Source organism: Salmo salar, chromosome ssa02 (genome assembly GCF_905237065.1).
Source record: "Salmo salar chromosome ssa02, Ssal_v3.1, whole genome shotgun sequence".
NCBI lineage: Eukaryota > Metazoa > Chordata > Actinopteri > Salmoniformes > Salmonidae > Salmo > Salmo salar.
The window spans coordinates 23,519,818-23,530,587 of record NC_059443.1 but is presented as its reverse complement, the minus strand read 5'-3'; positions in this window follow the sequence as shown (position 1 = coordinate 23,530,587).

Here is a 10,770-nt window from a genome sequence, read left to right as displayed (position 1 = left end):
CGGTGGGGGGGTCGAGACTATGGACAACACCGTACGAGGCCGCCAGAGCATAACTCAAATCTAGTTGTAAACTCCCCTATGAGAACAGTGAGGAGCAGACAGGCCCCTAGATGGGGTTTATCTTAGAATACATCTAAGATAGTACTGAGGTGTACCACACTGGTCATAAAGGAAGTCCAGTGGACTTGTCCACCTCCAAAACAAATGGCATCAATAATCATTCTTTGCCATGTGTAGGTTCAACTACAATACAACTAGTAAAATGCTCCAATCATGTGTTCCGGTAGATAATATTTCAGAATAAATCGGTAGGATAACTGGTCCCCTTGAGTACCAGTACCAATACTAGCAACAGTCAGTCCAGCTACAATCAGTAAGAAGGTTAGAGACCTAACCAATCAAATTACCATTGACAACAGTGACATAGGAGTCACTCAGAGTGCAACACGTGGAGGGGAATCTCCAGTGCACTCTTCCAATGGTTAACACACATGTCACTAATAAATAGGACCCTGCATTCAGGAGGAAAATTATTAGAAGTCATGAACCATGATCACACCACGTACGACTGGTCCAATACTTAAAGAGTACTTCCGTCATGAGTTTAGCTCCTCCGTGGATAACATAGCTATGAAATAGACTTCATACCTATCGCTACTACAATAGTGGAAGACACAGTGACTTGTAGAAAAACTACTACAGACTCCCTTGACACCAATTCTGACTGACCTCCAGGCATTGACCTGAAAATTACCTGACTACGTCAGACTCATTCTGAACAAGTTGTAATCTGCCAGGATACTTGGTTTTCTTCCCTTGACTTATGCGATTGTGTTAGCATAAATGCATATGCACAACGGAACATCCAATTAGGATTTATGCTAGGACCACTTAAGGGCCCAAGCAATATACCAGCCTTAGTAAAGTTGAACATTTACTTCTAGGCCTTTGACTCTACAGCACTCACCAGTTTTCTTCCCAGAAGTCCATAGGTAATCCCTGTAGACTGCCCAAAACTAGTGCATTACAGCTGTGGACTTATCATATAGTTATCAACTTAGGATAGTGCCTAAGCAACACACCAAGTAGGAAAACCCTAGATATGGCATTAGAGATAATGCCATGATAATCATTTTGCCAGAACATTGGACAGAATACAGTCCAATTAGATGATTTTTGTGTGAGAACTATATTTTGTATATCTTTTGTTTATGCTTTCATTCCTTTTCGGTTCAGTTCCTTTGACACTTAGGAAGTGATAGAGCCATAAACAAAGTCCCCATACAACCATCACTTAGTGCCACAACACCGCTCATTGGGGAATGAATGTAATTATATATATTTCATGAGTGTGTGTGCGTTGTTAACATCTGCCTAAGTTACTGCCCAGATCTTCCAGTCTGGACGACAGGTCCGGAACGGCGACCCCAAATCCGGACACCCAAGGCCTATCCTTGTGGCGGCATGCCCGCTGTGAGAGAGCCTACCAAGGTAAACCACCAGAGGGGGGGACCGCAACAGCGATCACCGACCAGGACATTCCCTGGCCCTTCCTGGGGTACTTTGCAGCTTCCAGGGAACCTACCAAGGTACACCACTAGCGGGGACCGCAACAGCGACCACCAACCGGACATCACTGCCCATCCTTGTGGTGGACTGCTTCGCTTTCAGAGAGCATACCAAGTTCAACCACCAGAGGGGACTGCAACGATGATCTTCAAACGGGATTTTATGTTGATTTGTAACTTGCAGGATAAACAAGATCCAAACCACCAGGGGGGGTATGTCATGACGTTGCCCTCTGGGTTTTCTATGCACCATCCCCCGACCTCTATACTTCTGACACGGCTGTGTGAAGGCGGTCATAAAATTCCAAAGGAGAATGTCCTGCCTCATGGCCCCAGTATAAAGAGACAGAGTGGTTTCATGGAGAGAACAAAGGATTCTTCCACCTCACAGAATTGGAGAACCAAACGGCATTTATGTTCTGGAGAAGGTATAAAAGATCGGTGAAGAATCCAGCTACGAACTGGTCCGCTTGGTACAATTTTGTGAGGCTCATTAGAGACAATATGGCCATATTACCATACTAAGGTTTATATACTAGCCTCAGCGATGAGACTTACATCTAATGGTTGTATAAAATGATTTAATAAGATAAAAGCTATTTGGAATATGTTGCGATGCTATTTACTGCTGTTAATGTGAGAGAATTGTATTTCTGTACAAAGCTTATCTCAGTCATCGGCACGCCCCCAGGGACACAGACAGGACAAGGTGTCATGTGACAGCTTTTCTATGTTCAGCACAAAACCCCCACCCAGAATTTCTTTCTTCAGACCAGCTTACCTCAGAAGAGAGAGCCAAGGTTTGACCATGCATCCCTCTACTGAACTTTAACCATACGACGTGGTTAAACTTTTAGACTATCGATACCGACAGAATAATAACAAGTCTTTGATATTAGCTACTAGTCTGCAGCTAGAAATTCGGTATCATTGAACGCGAAGACCGACAAAACATCCATCCATTTGTTGGTTTGTATGTCAAAGCTTCGCAACAATGTTGCTACTAATCCATGCGATCCATAACCGGCGCGGTCCCAAACGATAACACCCACGACCTAGAGCGGTCACACCGATGATTGAGTTAAATACTTTATAAACTTCCCATGCTGAATGTAAACAAGGACATCTGCAGCATAGAGCACACAATCAAACTGTCGCGCCAACCAAGAGCTCCTCCCCTAGAGAGCTTTTAAAAAAATGTATTTTGTATTATGAACACAACAAATACAACAACAAAAAAACAGAAATATACAAACAAGAGTACATAAACCTAACAGACAGAGGTATTACATGTCAAGATTCATTTTCAATTTGTTAAATACTTTTATGGTGCGTATTGCTTTTTTGTTTTTACATTTACTGATCATTTCAAAATAATATTTCAATTCTATCTTAAATAATGTGAAAAGGGGTTTGTACTCTGCCCACTTCATTTTATGGACAAAGAATCTTCCATGAAAGATTAACAAATTAACAATGAAAGTTAAATCAGGGTCCATATCATTTGGATCAAAATAAAGCATAATATCAGAGTCTTTCAAATGAACATTAATAGTTGTTTCTTTTAAAATAAAATCTTATAACTCACACCAAAATCTTCTGACATAAGAGCAGTCGCAAAATAAATGGTCAAGAGTCTCTGGGTCACAATCACAAAATACACATTTGTTATCAATAGCAATATATATGTTATTACATTTATAGTTTAAAATGTAAATTCCTTCTAATTGTATTGAGGCTACAAAGTCCTCAACAGCTGCACTTGGAGTATTGTTATATTCTCCTAAAAGAAGAATAGCACCTTTAGGAACATCTCTAACAACAATATGATACTCCTCAGGAGTGAATGTAACATTGTGTGTTCTAATAAATTCTGGATAATCATATAGTTGTCCATCATTGTTCAGTAATTGTTTAACCCAAATAATGTTGTTGTCAAACCAGTTCTGGAAAAACAAAGACTTGTTTTTGTATTTCTTGTCTTTATTATTCCAGATTGTATACCTATGAGGGGCAAAATTGTGTTTGTACACGAGGTTCCAAGTTAGAAGTACTTGTTTATGAAAGCTTAATAGGGATTTTACCCTTATCAAAGTTGGTCATAATGACCATCGTTATGTTTGGAGGAAAAAGGGGGAGGCTTGCAAGCCGAAGAACACCATCCCAACCGTGAAGAACGGGGGTGGCAGTATCATGTTGTGTGGGTGCTTTGATGCAGGAGGGATTGGTGCACTTCACAAAAATAGATGGCATCATAAGGGAGGAAAATTATGTGGATATATTGAAGCAACATCTCAAGACATCAGTCAGGAAGTTAAAGCTTGGTTGCAAATGGGTCTTACAAATGGACAATGACCCCAAGAATACTTACAAATTGTGGCAAAATGACTACCAATTTGTTGGAATATTAAATTAGGTATGATATTCCAGATGCAATCCTTATTTCTTAAATAGTTTTGCATCCATTTAATTTAAAATATTATATTAGAGGTTTTAAAATCCAGAGCATTGGGCCCTCACCTTGGGTGCTACATATTACTGCTTTTCTTAAATAATGTGTTTTATTCCTCCATATGAAGTTAAATAATTTGGTATCAACCATTTTAGTTACTGACAGAGGAACATCCAAGGCAAGGGACGTATAAACTAATCTGGACAGATCTTCAGATTTTGATAAAAGTACACGTCCAGATAAAGAAAGTTAAATCTCAGGAGTTAAATCTCTTTCCAATTTTCTCTACAATAGGAGAGAAATTTAAGTTGGCCCTTTCTTTTTGATCTTTGCTAACTGTAATACCAAGATATGTGATCACATCTTTTACAGGGATATTACATACTGAGTTTAAGTCACATCTTTTCCTGTGGTCCCGTGTGGCTCAGTTGGTAGAGCATGGTGTTTGCAACACCAGGGTTGTGGGTTCAATTCCCACGGGGGACCAGTACGGAGAAAAAATGTAGCAAATGTATGCATTCACTAGTGTAAGTCGCTCTGGATAAGAGTGTCTGCTAAATGACTAAAATGCAAATCTTCTCAATGCAAATAATTCACATTTCCTAATATTCAGAGAGAAACCTGATACATGTGTGAAGGCATTAATACACTCAATAGCTTTCTTGACTTCATTATGATATTTCAAAATAATGGTGGTGTCGTCAGCTAATTGAGAGCTGAAAGAGCTGTCTTTAATTCCTCCTTTCTTACTGCTGATGCGCTCTTAAAGTGGCAGTGCACAGTGAAGGCTCCGTGCAGGATTTCGCCTCAAGTTTTAAGAAAAATAGAGTTAAGATAATATTTACTAAATAAACTAAAGTAACACATATAAAACAACAATAACGAGGCTACAGTATATACAGTGGGTACAGGTACCGAGTCAATGTGCTGGGGAACAGGTTCGTCGAGGTAATTGAGGTAATATGTACATGTAGGAAAGGGTAAAGGGGCAAAGCAGACGGCACCATTTTCTTGTTTTTAAAATGTATGGATAGCCAGGGCCACACTATAACACTCAGACATTATTTACAAAAGATGCATTTGTGTTTAGTGAGTCCGCCAGAGGCAGTAGGGATTTCTACATGGTCTCTTGATAAGTGCATGAATTTGACAATTTTCCTGTCCTGCTAAGCATTCAAATGTAACGACTACTTTTGGTTGTCATGGAAAATGTATGGAGTAAAAGGTACAATATTTTCTTTAGGAATGTAGTGAATTAAAAATAAAAATTGTCCAAGATATAAATAGTAAAGTACAGAAAACCCCCCAAAAATTACTTAAGCATTACTTTAAAGTATTTTTACTTAAGTACTTTACACCACTGAATATCTGTGATAAAAATGTCAATTATGGGCAATGTTTTTATTCAAATCAATTATAGCAGTTGCAAGCTTACCACTGGTCCTCCTTCTCGTCTCCACACTCTCCCTCTCAGAAGGCCTAATCCACACACAGATACATAATGTGTGGGACAAATACTAAATTATTTTCAGAAGAAGCCTTTGACTCGCCTCCTGAAGTGCCACCGTACACAGCACAGTCGTTGGTTAGGCAGCACAAAAGGGTTCACATCAGCAAGAGCAGGGCAGGCCGGGGCTCATGATTGGGAACGCCTATCCATTGCAGTGTGTAATACATGATAAAAGAGACATGCCATACAACATTTTATCTGGAATGACAAAAAGTCTCATTAAACTCTATTCACAATATTTCTATACATAAATGAACTGCCTCCAGCCTGCCTAACTTTAATACTCAAATTATATTTAAAAAATGTTTCCCTAGACATGTCTTTGAAGTAAAAAAAAAAAAAAAAGTCTGGCATTTTCAGTATCTGCACCTGTATAAATTTGAAAGTACAGTCACACTTTGGGTACAGTAGCCAAAATATGTCATATGAAAATTATAATGCTGCAATAGCATACACAAAATAACGCAGAGCAAGTACTGCTTTGTTTTCCACCACCAAGTAGAAACGTGTTGAAGAATGGACTGAGCCAATACTCGCAACATAGGGAGTTAGAGGTCCTGTGGTGACATCAGATGGTGTGGAAGTCTCCTTAAATTAATAAAAAACAATATATTATAAAATTGAATGAAAAAGAATGTAGCATACACCAATACATTAAATACCGTAAATAGTCACTTAATGAAAACTCCCAAGGAGATGGGGAAGCATCAGGAGTCTAGCTATAAAACTCCTTCACAAACAGTGTGCTGTCTTCCCCAAGGAGATGGGGAAGCATCAGGATGCCAGCAATTGTATGGTGGCGTGTTACCATCCAACTTGTGTCGTTATGTCTTCATCCAGGACAATGTTTATTCTCTCCACAATGTCTTTGAGGACTGCTTGCTTTGAATTGTTCCTTAGCTGTTGGTTGCACTCCATTCTTTCTATTTTGGCTCAATCCATATCCAATAACTTCACCGCCGGAGTGCCAGCATGTCTGTGAAAGTATCTGAGAGTATTTGTTGAGTTAGTGAGTAGCTCAAAGTCTTGAACAAAAAGGGATGTTCCTCCAGTATTTCATCTTTATTTTCACATGTTAAGTAACTCTCTCCATTGTGTGAATGTTTCCTCAAGAATACTTTCTAGCTTGTTCAAATCCCTCTCAAATCAAATCAAATTGTATTGGTCACATACACATGGTTAGCAGACATACACATGGTTAATGCGAGTGTAGCGAAATGCTTGTGCTTCTAGTTCCGACCATGCAGTAATATCTAACAAGTAATCTAACAATTTCACAACAACTACCTTATACACACAAGTGTAAAGGAATGAATAAGAATATGTACATATAAATATATGGATCAGTGATAGCCGAACGGCATAGGCAAGATGCAGTAGATGGTATAGAGTACAGTATATACATATGAGATGAGTAATTTAGGGTATGTAAACATTATATAAAGTGGCATTGTTTATAGTGACTAGTGATACATTTACTGCATACAATTTTTTATTATTAAGTGGCTAGAGATTTGAGTCAGTATGTTGGCAGCAGCCCCTCAATGTTAGTGATGGCTGTTTAACAGTCTGATGGCCTTGAGATAGAAAGAAGCTCTTTTTCAGTTTCTCGGTCCCAGCTTTGATGCACCTGTACTGGCCTCGCCTTCTGAATGATAGTGGGGTGAACAGGCAGTGGCTTGGGTGGTTGTTGTCCTTGATGATCTTTTTGGCCTTCCTGTGACATCGGGTGGTGTAGGTGTCCTGGAGGGCAGGTAGTTTGCCCCCGGTGATGCATTGTGTAGACCTCACTACTCTCTGGAGAGCCTTACGGTTGTGGGCGGAGCAGTTGCCGTACCAGGCGGTGATACAGCCCGACAGGATGCTCTCGATTGTGCATCTGTAAAAGTTTGTGAGGGTTTTTGGTGACAAGCCACATTTTTTCAGCCTCCTGAGGTTGAAGAGGCGCTGTTACGCCTTCTTCACCACACTATCTGTGTGGGTGGACCATTTCAGTTTGTCCGTGATGTGTTTACCGAGGAACTTAACACTTTCCACCTTCTCCACTACTGTCCCGTCGATGTGGATAGGGGGGTGCTCCCTCTGCTGTTTCCTGAAGTCCACAATCATCTCCTTTGTTTTGTTAACGTTGAGCGTGAGGTTATTTTCCTGACACCACACTCCGAGGGCCCTCACTAACTCCCTGTAGGCCGTCTCGTCATTGTTGGTAATCAAGCCTACCACTGTAGTGTCGCCTGCAAACTTGATGATTGAGTTGGAGGCGTGCATGGCCACGCAGTCATGGGTGAACAAGGAGTACAGGAGAGGGCTGAGAACGCACCCTTGTGGGGCTCCAGTATTGAGGATCAGTGGAGATGTTGTTTCCTACCCTCACCACCTGTGGGCGTCCCGTCAGAAAGTCCAGGACCCAGTTGCACAGGGCGGGGTCGGGACCCAGGGTCTCAAGCTTAATGACGAGTTTGGAGGGTACTATGGTGTTAAATGCTGAGCTTTAGTCGATGAACAGCATTCTTACATAGGTATTCCTCTTGTCCAGATGGGTTAGGGCAATGTGCAGTGTGATTGCGATTGCGTCGTCTGTGGACCTATAGGGGAGGTAAGCAAATTGGAGTGGGTCTAGGGTGTCAGGTAGTGTGGAGGTGATATGGTCCTTGACTAGTCTCTCAAAGCACTTCATGATGACGGAAGTGAGTGCTTTGGGGCGATAGTCGTTTAGCTCAGTTACCTTAGCTTTCTTGGGAACAGGAACAATGGTGGCCCTCTTGAAGCATGTGGGAACAGCAGACTGGGATAGGGATTGATTGAATATGTCCGTAAACACACCAGCCAGCTGGTCTGCGCATGCTCTGAGGATGCGGCTAGGGATGCCGTCTAGGCCAGCAGCCTTGCGAGGGTTAACATGTTTAAATGTTTTACTCACGTTGGCTGCGGTGAAGGAGAGCCCGCAGGTTTTGGTAGCGGGCTGTGTCGGTGGCACTGTACTGTCCTCAAAGCAAGCAAAGAAGCTGTTTAGTTTGTCTGGGAGCAAGACATCGGGGTCTGTGACGGGGCTGGTTTTCTTTTTGTAGTCCGTGATTGACTGTAGACCCTGCCACATACCTCTCGTGTCTGAGCCGTTGAATTGCGACTCTACTTTGTCTCTATACTGACGCTTAGCTTGTTTGATTGCCTTGCAGAGGGAATAGGTACACTGTTTGTATTCGGTCATGTTTCCGGTCGCCTTGCCCTGATTAACCTCTCTGGGAAATGTGGGACGCTAGCGTCCCACCCGCGGGACACACTATTCAACAGCCAGTGAAATAGCAGGGCGCCTAATTTAAAACAACAAAAATCTCATAATTCAAATTTCTCAAACATACACTTCTCGTTAATCCAACCACATTGTCTGATTACAAAAAGGCTTTACGGCGAAAGCATAACATTAGATTATGTTAGGACAGCGCCGAGACAAGAAAACCCCACAGCCATTTTCCAAGCAAGGAGAGGCGTCACAAAAACCAGAAATACAGCTAAAATGAATCACTAACCTTTGATGATCTTCATCAGATGACACTCATAGGACTACATGTTACACAATACATGTATGTTTTGCTCGATAAAGTTCATATTTATATCCAAAAACCCCATTTTACATTGGCGTGTAATGTTCAGAAATGTTTTGCCTCCCAAAACTCCCGGTGAATGAGCACATCAATTTACAGAAATACTCATCATAAACGTTGATAAAATATTAAACTGTCATTCAAAGAATTATAGATACACTTCTCCTTAATGCAACCGCTGTGTCAGATTTCAAAAAAACTTTACAGCGAAAGCACACTTTACAATAATCTGAGTACAGCGCTCAGACAACAACAAGCAATACAGATACCCGCCATTTTGGAGTCAATTAAAATCAGAAATAGCATTATAAATATTCACTTACCTTAGATGATCTTCATCAGAATGCACTCCCAGGAATCCCAGTTCCACAATAAATGTTTGTTTTGTTCGATAAAGTCCATAATTTATGTCCAAATACCTCCTTTTTGTTCGCGCATTTAGTCCACTACTCCAAATGCAGGATTCTCAGGTTTTTGCCTGCCATATGAGTTCTGTTATACTCACATACATCATTCAAACAGTTTTAGAAACTTCAGAGTGTTTTCTATCCAAATCTAATAATATGCATATCCTACCTTCTGGGCCCGAGTAGCAGGCAGTTTAATTTGTGCACATTATTCATCTGAATTTCCGAATACTGCCCCCTGTTACCAAAAAGTTAAAAGCAGTGGTTTGCGCTTTCAGTTTTGCGCGAATGCAGCCATCAATCCACGGTTTCTGGTTGGGGAAGGTTTTAATAGTCGCCGTGGGTACAACATCACCGATGTACTTGCTAATAAACTCACTCACCGAATCAGCGTATACATCAATGTTGTTGTTCAATGCTATCTGCAACATATCCCAGTCCATGTGATCGAAGCAATCTTGAAGCGTGGAATCAGATTGGTCGGACCAGCTTTGAACAGACCTGAGCATGAGCGTTTCCTGTTTTAGTTTCTGTCTATAGGCTGGGAGCAACAAAATGGAGTCATGGTCAGATTTGCCAAAAGGAGTGTGAGGGAGGGCTTTGTATGTGTCGCGGAAGTTAGAGTAACAATGATCCAGGATTTTGCCAACCTGGGTCGCGCATTCGATATGCTGATAAAATTTAGGGAGCCTTGTTTTCAGATTAGCCTTGTTAAAATCCCCAGCTACAATAAATGCAGCCTCGGGATATGTGGTTTCCAGTTTACATAGAGTCCAATGAAGTACTTTCAGGGCCATCGAGGTGTCTGCTTGGGGGGGATATACAAGACTGTGATTATAATCGAAGAGAATTCTCTTGGTAGATAATGCGGTCGGCATTTGATTGTAAGGGATTCTAGGTCAGGTGAACAAAAGGACTTGAGTTCCTGTATGTTGTTATGATCACACCCCGATTAGTTAATCATAAGGCATACACCCCCGCCCTTCTTCTTACCAGAGAGATGTTTGTTTCTGTCGGCGCGATATGTGAAGAAACCAGGTGGCTGTACCGACTCTGATAAAGTATCCCGAGTGAGCCATGTTTCCGTGAAGCAGAGAATGTTGCAATCTCTGAAAGGCAACCCTTGCTCGGATTTTGTCTACCTTGTTGTCAAGAGACTGGACATTGGCAAGTAGTATACTTGGGAGCGGTGGGCGATGTGCCCATCTACTGAGCCTGACCAGAAGACCGC